The sequence below is a fragment of the Phoca vitulina genome, unplaced genomic scaffold, assembly GCF_004348235.1.
Source record: "Phoca vitulina isolate PV1807 unplaced genomic scaffold, GSC_HSeal_1.0 scaffold31, whole genome shotgun sequence".
NCBI classification, from domain to species: Eukaryota; Metazoa; Chordata; class Mammalia; order Carnivora; family Phocidae; genus Phoca; species Phoca vitulina.
This window is the reverse complement of record NW_022589734.1, coordinates 21,377,823-21,389,931: the sequence shown is the minus strand read 5'-3', so window position 1 is coordinate 21,389,931 and position 12,109 is coordinate 21,377,823. Positions and strand designations below refer to the sequence as shown.

At 42.5% G+C, this 12,109-nt stretch overlaps 1 long non-coding RNA gene across 6 annotated transcripts in view; it reads right to left on the bottom strand.

The window, feature by feature from the left end:
- The window catches only part of LOC116645021, a 256,157-nt gene that overhangs the window by 86,199 nt on the left and 157,849 nt on the right, over window positions 1–12,109 (bottom strand). Inside the window, exon 6 of one of the 6 annotated variants that reach the window (XR_004301867.1) lies at window positions 6,742–6,888. The exons of the other annotated variants lie outside the window; for them this stretch is intronic. This is a non-coding gene — a long non-coding RNA (uncharacterized LOC116645021). The remainder of the gene's footprint in view (window positions 1–6,741; window positions 6,889–12,109) is intronic. 6 annotated transcript variants of the gene reach the window in all.

Sequence of the window (12,109 nt, the reverse complement as noted above, 5' to 3'; positions counted from 1 at the left end):
GAACTAGTCACTGTTTAAGAGTTACAATATATATTGAAGTCCTAGTGTAAAATAGTTTTTAGATCATTCAAAACTTCCGTAGAAATTTCCTAAAGCTCAATACATATCATAGTGGTTCAATCAGAATGAGATAGGTGTTTTTCTTTTATTTTTAACTAGCACCATCACCTTATCATCAGACACTTAAAAATATCATATTCTCTTTAGTTCATGGCCCACGTGAGTTTTGCTTTAAACTGGTGTGTATGGGCGCCTGGGTGGCTCAGTCGGTGAAGCGTCTGCCTTCAGCTCAGGTCATGATCCCAGGGTCCTGGGACTGAGACCCGCATCGGGCCCCCTGCTTAGCGGGGAGCCTGCTTCTCCCTCCCCCACTCCAGCTCCCCCTGCTTGTGCTCTGTCAAATAAATAAAATCTTTAAAAAAAATTTTTAAAATAAAATGGTGTGTATGTGTGTCTCTACACATGTGTGTATATGCATGTACATCTACACGTATACAAACATCCACACACATTTGATAGATACCAATGCATATGTCCACACACACCCCAGACCTTGCATTTTCCCCCTTAGTCTCAGGAAATCAGCCCCGGAGATGCCATGAGCCCCACTTGCTCTGTTCCACAAAGATGACAGGCTCGTCCTGGCTCTGTGCTGAGCGAACACAGCCCCACACGGTCCTCGTAACGGACATCTGCGGGCGACACCGAGGTACACCTCAGTCCCATGCGCTGCTGGAGAAGGCTCACTCTCACACCTGCTTCAACGGTGTGAGTGCAGCCTGTGGGTTCTCCTTGATTGATGTTGGTGTAACTGCTTCATGTTCTCTGCGGGTGAAGGGAAGTGGGCTCTGCTCAAAGCAGTTTGTGGTGCTTCGTACTTCCACCTGATATTACACAAGGAATAGCAAGTTAAAGAGCTGGGCGCATGTGCCTGGAGGCTCTCCATGCCCCTGCCGACAGACCAAAAAGGCACCCAACCTTAAAATAAAACAACAAAAAAGACGCTTTGAAAACCAGGAAACAAGTAAGCCGAGGAAGCATCTGTCGCACTCCGCACAAACCTCCCACCATGAAGCACACTCACACACACACACACCACCATCAGGAGATCACTGATGGCACTACACCCAGGACTGCTTACAGACTTTTTAATTTCTCTTGACTAAGTGAACTGGTTTGTTGCCCAAACTGTAAAAGTATTCCCTGAGTCATTCTGACCCACAAAACTGGGGTGGGGCGGGGGGGGGGGGGATTGGGCAGGGAATGCCTACCTGAGCCAACCTCACAACTCTGCAAGAGGCTCATTCTACCCCTATGAACGGGTTGTGATAGGTCATGGCCATGTAGGTAGCTTTCCATCTTTTCACATCCATGTCTGTTTCCAAAACAGAAGCCTGCTAAGGTATAAATCCAATTTTGGATCTGGGTACCCCCACCCCCAGCCAAACTGTCCCTGGATGGCTGATCTGACAACACTCCACTATCTCCAGTCACCTCATGCTGTGCACTCCTTTCAGGCTTTCTTGCTATGAGACTTAAGGCAATAACTGGCATTTTAGGGGAAAAAAATGGTAACAGGGAAAATCCAAGCAGAAAATACCTATATATATGCCCCCCCCCCCCCCGCCAAAAAAAATCACCAAATGGACAACAAAACATTCCTAGCTTTTTAAACCATCCATACCCCCAGAGGAACTAAGGGAATGCTAGCAAACACATAATAATTTTATTTGGTTGAGCTATGTAAAATTGCCATTTTTTTTTTACAACTGCAATACTGACAATTCGTAAGAATCCGCCTGAATATTTCCTTCGATTTTCAACATGCCACCATACTTGTGGAGACTTGAACAAAAAATTTACAAAGGGCAGAAAATCATCATTTTCTTCATCCTCCCACTTTCAGCCATGCTCTTTCCTCTCTTCACCTCAACACGTCAGAGGGAGGTGGGAACAAGAATGAATGCTAAGTAGTCACCTAGAACCAAATCTGGGTCAGGGGCCAAGTTCAAGGACTCAATACCTCGGTTTTTTTAAAGCAAAGATCTAAAAATAATGTTTTGTCCTCTCTTCAGGGACCTTCCATCCCAATACTGACATTCACTCACCCTAAGAGGGTTTAAGACAACATACACCATGTGGTTTGATTTTTGGACTCTAGAAACTGAGCTGATCACAAATCATTTTTCACCTCTTATATCTGTTTTCTCCCACTGGTCCCAGAACTGCCTCGACATTTTTCCAGCCACCTTGCCTTCTAAGAAGCTTTGCACTGGAACACATGAGAGTTTTCCAGACACCTTCACAAGGCATAAGAAGAAATTCCTGCACTGTTGTTATCCTTCACCATTTTGTGACAAGCATATGCACTGAAGGGAAATATCCACATCTAAAGGAAACCCATCATCACAGGAAGAAGAAAAATCAGCGGAAAACCTTGTATTTCTTCACTACACATATAATAACCAGGAAGCCCCTCCCCCACTTGGTGTGGCAGCGACATGTATGCTGGAACCCCCCCCCCCGACAGATGTCAAAGGTCAGGTGTTAGAAAACATACTATCTGAATATAATAACATCGGGGAAAAAATCCTTTGAAATCTTAAGGAATCGGAGCCCAGAATGCTGATAAGAGGCTGCTTTCAATACAATTCACACCGAATCAAAACTAAATTTAACTTCCACTTTTTAGAAAATATATTGATGTAGTGCTCCCATTTCTGTACCTCTCCTTCCATGAAAATTCTAAGCATCTTCAGTCCACAGCTATCACCAACCTGAGTTTGAATGTGACTGGGATGGGGAAGAGATGAGGCAACAGAAACTCCAGGAATTTAGATCCAAAATTACAAAGTCGTGACCCAGGCCAAAAAGCAAAAAAACCCAAAAATCCCACAACCAAGTGTCAACCTAACATGAACTAAATTAAAAATGATTCTGCTTTGGGGCGCCTGGGTGGCTCAGTCGTTAAGCGTCTGCCTTCGGCTCAGGTCATGATCCCAGGGTCCTGGGATCGAGTCCCGCATCAGGCTCCCTGCTCAGCGGGAAGCCTGTCTCTCCCTCTCCCACTCCCCCTGCTTGTGTTCCTGCTCTAGCTATCTCTCTCTCTGTCAAATAAATAAATAAAATCTTTAAAAAAAAAAAAAAAATGATTCTGCTTTTCAGACAATGCCACCCTTAGGAGCAGTTTCTATTATGCACCCTTAGAGCATTATTCTCTTAGAGACATGGTCAATTTTATATTGCCAGACAAAAACAGAAACATGGGAAGCCCAGACACAAGTCCCCCCACTGCCCTGAGTAGTAGAAAGGGGTATCCAACTCTCTAATATGATCAGGACTCCAAAGAATTGGTACCAGCTCACTGGTGACACATGGCAACTGAAAATGACAGTAACAGCTAATGTGTGTAGCCATCACACCAGGGATGGACAACCACTTGCTTTGGGGATACTACTTCTCATCATACCCTTAATACCCTTCCCAGCAACCGTGTGAGGTGAAGAACCATATTCCCATTTGACACATGAGGAAACTAAGAGTTAGAGAGGTAAGTAACTTGCCCAGATTAAAGCTGGTGGTGAAGCTAAGAGTCCAACCCAGGGAGCCCCCATCCCACAGCCTCTGTCAGCTCACACACACTTCACCTGCAGAGGCCAAGCAGGAAGCAACAAATGAGGGGAGGACTCCGGGGAACTGCAAACTTTGCACCTTGCCCACTCAGGATGGGTATCGGGTAGCCGGTGACTTAGCCTCAGCTGATGTTCACCATGGGAGGCCATAGTTCCAAGGAAACCCAACCTTCCAGCTTCTTTGGAAAAATTCACCAAATGTATATATATATTATATATATAATTTTTTTAATGTTAGCAGGTAGTTCTTTAAACACACACACACACACACACTTCCTTGTATGGGCAAACACAACATGTCTGAAGGCTGGATCAGTTTCTGCGGGCCACCAGTTTATGAAGCCTGTCCTACCCCACACTGATTCCCATTTATTACATCCACCAGGAGGCCACACAAGATAGCCCAAGTCCAAAAGTTCCAACGGAGCCTTTATTCATTTATATTAGGGCTCTGTCCATTTTGCAAATCCTTAACACTACAAACAGTTTCAATGGACAGAAAAGAGGCACAGTTTTAACAACAGAAGCATCTGTTTTATCGCATGTTCAGTACCTGAAAATGAGCAATAAAAATACCATCAGAGCCACTAAAAGCAGGCCAGTCCGATAGCAGTGACAGCAGGCCCTGGGTTCAATTAGTCCACGCTTTGCCAGATCCACAAACCGGTGAGAATTTCAAAAAGGTAGATCACAAAGGCAAAAAGCACCTGCAGGAACCACTATACCCATAACCTTTCTTGTCCCTCTTTCCCCTTCAAGTCTGATGATTTGGCAGTGCTGGAACTCTTCCGAGAGGAGTCAAGACTCATCCTGCCAGCCCCAGCTGTTCAGAACTCAGCCCAATCTGTTCCATACAGTTGGCTGTATTATAACAATAATGTGGCAACAGTTCACCTTCATTTGCTGCAAAGATCATTAACTATCCCTCAGAGAGACCTAGCATTAAAGAAAGAGAGTGCCCAAGGCATGGTAAATCGAAGCCTCTGGGAAACAGGGTTCAGAAAAGGTAAGATGATGCTAGCAAGGCCACCGGACTGTTCTGTGGTCAGAGAAAAGGGACGAAAACAAAGGCAGGAGAGACGGAAAGTCAGAAACAGAGAAAGGGAAAGCAAGAACGTGCCTGGCAAACGTGTATGTTCATGTGACACGAGAACAGAGAATAAAAGAAAATGTGAAATAAAGACAACAGCACACTTAGCGTTTCAATCACAGTAGAGACGTGATTCTACTTGCCTGACAACTCAAACACCATCTACTACAGAGGTAGGAGGAAACGCAGAAGGAGTGAGAGCAGAGAAAGTGAATTATAGTCCCATACAGGAGGAATACGATATTCTAGACAATTTTTAGTACTGTAAAAGATGGTAAATTCGGCGAAGCCAGTCTTCAAACCACCTATCTGACCTCCCATTCATAAAACTGCTGAATTACAGTGTAGACTAGGCGTGTTTCTTCATTCCATTCATGCATTCAGTTATTAAAGTCTTACGTGAGCCTCATTTGAATCTTGTTCTCCTTCCACTCCATCTTTCCACCCAATCAACTAAGAGATCGGGGACCTTCATAGAAAGCTCTGCATGTTTTTTTATATATGTATATATATACACACACATACACATACCTGAGAATTCTTCAGTTGATAACAAAAGCATCAAAATCAACTTTTTTTTAAGATTTTATTTATTGATTTGATGGGGCGGGGAGGGGGGGAGCGGCAGGCAGAGGGAGAGGGAGAAGCAGGCTCCCTGAGGAGCAGGGAGCCCAATGCGGGGCTCGGTCCCAGGACCCTGGGGTCATGACCTGAGCCAAAGGCAGATGCTTAACGACTGAGCCACCCAGGTACCCCAAATCAATACTTCTAAGCGGGTTGCAACTGTATTAATCTAAACCACATTCCAGTCAATAATGGAGAGATCATTGGTGGACCTCACCCCCCCCCCAAAGAATTTGCATTCTTTGGAACCACACAGGTAATACATTTAAGAAGCAAAAACAATAACTCCATATTCTCCATCTTCACTGTTTTCTTTACTTTGTTTTTCCTTAGTTACATCTATGTCTAGAGCAGTACTTCCTAACTGGGGGCAATTTTGTCCATGGGACTTTTATGTTTACACACTGGGGGAAGGGGGTGCTACTGGCAATTAGTGGATAGAAGCCAGGAGTACTAATAAATTCTATAATACACTGGAAAGCCCCATACAATACAGAATTATCCAGCTCAAAAATGTCAAGAGCATAGAGGTTGAGGAACCCTGCCTGAGAATTGTTTCAGGGATTAAACTCCCTCCTGTGTTCATATTCCATTTGGTTTTTAAGAGTAGCCATTCAGAAGGAGTTTCTAAATGATACCTTGCTATCAAGAAAATACCTCCTCGCCACATAATAGTAACACTGAACACAGATGAAAAGGAAAGCAGGGTGCAGAAACTGAAACCTAATTTAGAGGCACAACGGAACCCTGATAAATCCTACTGCAGCACCAAACTTTGCAAAAGACCCCAACCAGTGACTTCATTACTAAAATGTTTTTAAAGGCATAATCTAATTCAATTCACCTGGAAGGGAGCTTCAAAACACATGCCCCAAAGACAGCAAAAGAAAGAAAAGAAAGAAAAGAAAGAAAGAAAGAAAGGAGAGAAAAGAAAGAAAGAAAGAAAAAGAAAGAAAGAAAGAAAGAAAGAAAAGAAAAAAGGTGAGATTAATAAAGAGGAAACACCACCCTGGCCACCTCTTGTGGATACACACACACACACACCCTGCCCCTCCATAACTACCAAAGCCCCAAGACTCTGTGTTAAAGCTCTTACATTGGCTTTGAACAAAAGAACCTCACCTGAGGGCTGAAAAAAGGTTAGGATTTAACCCTTTTCTGAAAGCAGAGAGACAACCCTCCCCAACCACACCTGGAAACTAATTAGTCGTCTTTGATGTACTCATCTGTCCTCAGCCCAGGAGTCATCCTCCCCTTTCTAGCCCTTGGTAAAAAGTTATTTGCTGTGAGGTAATGTAGTGTAAGCTCAGGTCATATTCCAATCTTGCCAAATAAACAGAACTGCCAAGGATCCCTTCCTGTTGCTTGAGCCCTCAGACTGATGTGGTTGCTCACCTGGTTGGCGCTCTCCTTCCCTCCCGATCCTCACTCATCTCCCTGGGGTTATAAGTGTGTGTGGCAGGCTACGGGAAGGTCTGACATGCCCGGGCTCTTTGGCTTTTCTGGATTCGTCTTGGCAGTCATACTTGGCCTCCACAGCTCCTGGGAAGGAAAAAGCACCGGGGAGGTGCAGTCTTTAAAAGGGATGGAGCTGTGACTTCCCAGCCCCAGGAAAACATGTCCTGCCCTGTCAGGATGGGGAAATCGCTTTTGAAGTCGAGCCCAGGCCTCCCCAGTGCAGACCATCCACCAGCTATTGTTCCAAGGCCGACTTCCACTCGACATGGTGGAGACGCAATGACAAAGACATTCAGTCACTGACTATGGAATGCTCACCATACACACGGTACTGGGGGCAGGGAAAACGGACCGGGGAAAGGCATGCGTCCTTGGAGTGGAAGAAAATACTGTAAAGGAAATTTTATTTGAACAATTTTGGGGCGGGGGGGGGGGGCACCACATGTTCCCTCTTATATGGTTAGAGTACAGAACGTGAAATTTATTAAATTGTCAATGTATTTAAAAAAAAAAAAAAAAGACACCAACCATGGATCTGGTTCTGTTACCATCCTGGCCACTCCACAGATCTCACCCCAAAGTTGCTTTTGTAACCCACTGTGGATGGAATCCCCCATCACGTAATAGAGATAAGAGCCAAGTTATTAATCTCTGGTTTTGCAAAGGAGAAAAATCCAGGATCCAGGGGACGGCATCATTTCTACCATAACCAGGTCAGTTAAGGAAACCTGTAGTAGCCAATATTCTTATACCCACTGGAATGTATTAAAATACCAAAATCCTGTCCGGTTCAATCCCAGAAGGAAAATATGCAGAGAACGGCAGTATTCAGCAATGGGCATTGAAAGTATTCTCAAGTCTGGACAGAACGCTAGAAATGACTAAATCAGCCAATGATGTCACAACGAACAGAACTCTCATCTCAAATGTAATTACCTTACAAACTCCTGAAGATTTCTTTCCTTTGATCGAAGCAGGTTAGGCTGAGGGGAAAGGGTATATATGGACAGGGCGCAACGATGAACAGGAGAAAAAGGAAAGGAGACTCACAAAAACCCCATCTATATCCTCAATTCAGCAGTTCGCTTTGTAAAAGATCGCTCACACACTTAACTCACAACGCTCAACTCATCATCCAACACTACCTTGTTTATTAGATGTATTGAATTACAAAAATTTAAATCACAAAATGAATTCTATAACAAAATGTGGCTTTTTATTCCATGCCAAGAATGTGTTTTCTCCTCCAGTGACTTTTTCTGGAATAAATACCAAGTTGATCATAATGCCTCCTACTCATCTTCCAGTTTCCCTGGATCAAAACATTGTGAACAGTATATTCAATTGTACCTGTGTGTGTATGCATATATTTATTTTTGACATCATGTTCTTATAAAGTTTTGGCACTGTGCTCTTTTAACTTACACAATCCTGTTTGGGACACTCGGTTGATTTACCAAGCAAAATAAGCAGTCGGAATTAAGTCGCTTACCTACAGCAACTGGTGTCAGGGAAATTTTATTAAAGAATATATTTTTCTGAATAACTACGATGACACTGTATTTTTGTGAGTCCCCTTGGAGAATATACAAAAACTATCAGTGGAGACCTGTCAGTTATAAACCCTGTAGTTTATGGTAGTTGTGATTTATGACAGGAAAATCATCCATGTCCCTAATGATCAAGGAGAAGTCAAAATTTTATATAAGGTAATTAAAGAGACAATAAATCAAAAACATGTAAAACACCCTTCGTACTTATCTTAGTCATCTGCAAAGTTTCGTATAGACACAAACTATTTGACATCATATTGGACAGTTTTATGAGCTTCCTAGGAGTTGTATGTTATTTAAACAAGAACATTTTTGCTGTCCCAATATAAAAGTCCAAATTAGCAAATTTAAGGAACTCAACAGAGGAAGCCTCCCCATTAGCACACCACACTTCTCCAGGATGGCTCACAAAAAGCCAAAGGAAACAGTGAATGGGCACTTAGGTAGTCATCACACAGACATACTCTGATGGCATCACAAAAAATACAAATTCCTGAGGAAAATAAACAAGACAAGGACAGAGAAACAAAGAACAGATAACGTTATACTGCGCTGTGTCACAGCATGAGGCTTAGTTTCTTCTGGACCCCCTCAATATAATTAAAGCCTGAGGTGGATGACACCGACTTCTAATGCACATCTATCAAACCAACCAGAAAAACTGAAAAAGAGAGAAGCAGCAGCAGCCCAGTGAAGAAGTGAAGACTGGCTGGGGAGATCCTTGAGCCCGGGTGTTGGTGGCATTTCCTTCACAGGTAAACTAGGCTAGCCTCAAGACTCAGGTTTGCAGCTGTGAGGTGATAATTATTCCTGTCCTTTCAGTGCTCTGGGCTTTTGAGCAGTCCAGTCTCCTACACACACAACCCCAGTTTTCCTTCCCACCCCTACTATTCATAGATAGCTCAAATGTCTGCTGATAAACACAGGAGGAATTACTTTCGCCCTTTGTGCCCTTACAAAAACTTGACCTTCTGCTAGCATAGCACTTCTTGAACTGCATTGTGATTAGCTGAGTACACGACAGTTTCCTCTACCAGAATCAAACGCCCTGGGGACAGATTCAGCATCTCATCTATAGTTTATCTCCAGAGTCTAGCAGAGGGTCTGGCTTATAGTAGGTACTCAATAAACATCTTTTCAATAAGTGAGCCAGTGAATAAAGCAGCGTTTAAATTATACAAAAGATTAAAAAGCAAAAAGGTAGAATGAAAAGGACCTCCACCCTCCAATCACTGCATTTGAAAGGATTCTAAAGACAGGATATTTTTAAATATAAAAGAAAATATATTCTCAAACACAAAACAATAAACAAGCCCATGTAAACTATCACAAGGGCAGAGGACATTATAAATTATAGTTATGAAACTCCAGTCCTTTGAAACCTATGTGGCATTTCCTTTAGTTCTACTCTTTGATCTTTCCTGAGATTTGTTTTTCCATCAGAGTGGTTCAGGCTGTGGACCAAAGTGATGCGTGGACATCTATGTGTAAAGATACAAAATCTCCCACTCTCTCCAAACATTCGGGGTCCCCACGTGCAGCTAAAATGTTGACTTCCAGGAAGTGTGCCTACAGAGCTTTTGCTAGCCATTCCAAATGACTTAATCCTCTCCCACCCTCTAACTGTGCCTTCAGTTACATTTTGCAACTACTTATAATTAATGAAAAAATAGGATGGCTTGGTAATACACACACAAAACTATTTCCTCAGTCAACTGAGGCTAAGTCAGGTCCTCAGGGAGCCACAGCTGCTCCTCCTCAGGATAAGAGGCAGCACCGTAGAGTGGGCGTGGAGCCAGGGGACTTGGGTTTGAACCCGCACTAGCGTAGAGACCTTGGCAAGTTAGGAATCCCGTTGTGCCTCAGCCACTTCGCACGCAAATGGAAAGATAAAGGCACCTACCCCAGGAGCACTGCGCAGAGCAAAAAAGTCAATACAAATAAAGAAAAAAGACACGTATGTGGCACAGATTAAGCATGTAGTAATAGTCGCTGCTCTATGGTCATCACCGAATGTTCTTCTCTTTCACATGATTCCTTTGGTAGAACATTCCAGAAGAGGAGAAAACGCTCCTTCTGAGCAGGTCTCTGCCACAAAGCCACTGCCATTTTGAGCATGTGGCATAGGCGGCAGGAAAAAAACCCGATCCTGAAATATGTTCCTATAGGGCCTGGAATCATTGAAGGTTTTGAAAGGAAACATAATTGTAGTATTGATTTTACTACAACCCATATGACTGAAGAAAAGACATCTTTTTGAGCCACATACAACAGACTGAAAAAAAAAATTTTTTTTTTAATTTTTTGATGCTTACTAGCAATGTTTTGGGCCAGGTTACTTGCCTCCCTGAGCATGTTTCCTTCTCTGTCCAATGAGATTGGTCATGTGTCACCGTACCCAACACTTCTGATAAAATGTAATATATATGAAAGCATCTAATTATAGATGATCCACGCAATCTTTATATCTTTATTGCTCCCAGTCTGTATCTAAATCTGTGACTTGCTGTGATTCACATCATTTTCCAAGATTCTCTTATTACTTTCCCTTCCACACGGGATCATGTCTGAAGGAATAAAAAACACTAAGGAAATCAAAACTACTTTTTGTTTCTGAAAAACCCAAACATTCCTAATGAATGAGTTCCCTATTTCCTTGAGCCAAGGCTATCTGTTACAATAAGTATGAGGGGGCCAAGAAAGGGTGAATGGTTACCAGAAAACTATACCAAGAAAGTAGATTATGGAATATGCAATGTTAGTACCCAGCTAGTTGTAGGGGATAGTGACCTCTTTTCCCTAAGTTTGCACTTAGCGGAGGATAATAAAAGTATCACATGATGCTCACTTTTCACTTTGAAAACAGATGGTGAGCAGTATCTGAGAATACTGAACTGGGTATCTTCCTGGAATTTCTGCAGGATTAGAGAAGACAAAAAATAATAGTGTATATGTAATCTGATAAAAATCAGATTTCATGTTCTCTCTCCTCTTCATAACTGAGTAACACATCAAACTAAAGATTGGATGTAAACTTCAAAACGATTTGTGTACAGTCATTTTTATTTATTAACTTTTAAACAGCTTATTTGTGCCCCAAATCTACCATTAAATTATCACTGGGTTGTGACCCAAGTATTTTGATCTTAAATAGCAGAAAAAGAATAATTCACCACCTAAACAGATAACAAGGAAAGGAAGTATTTCTTAAATTCTGAATTCCACATGTTCATATAGTATAAAATCCAAATTGGTCATAGCAAGGAGCTGAAGGAACAACTAAATTTCTGACCCTGCACGATATTTACTTACACGGTATCACAGATGAAAACATATCTATGTGTGTATATGTGTATGTGTATATATACATATGTATACACATACACATATACACACATATATACACATAAGTAAGCACTTGGTATCACAGATGAAAACAGAAGTCCACACACACACACACACACACACACACACTTTTAGCCTTTAAAAGACTAAGATTCAGAGGGGTGGCATGATTTGTCAAAGTACATATAGCTAATAAACGCAGCACGGGGATCTGAGCTGCACGTTTTAAATCCAGCAAACCCCCCTAAGCCTCCCAAACCACCTCCTCTGTGCATGCACATTCAGAGAACAGAGTTTCACCAGTGGAAAGGCAAACTGGAGCCAACTAGCAGTGGTCACTGAGTGTCTGCTTTACTTTCAATGTATAAGGAGCCGATGAAACTCTTTTAGGAAAATAGCATGCTGAA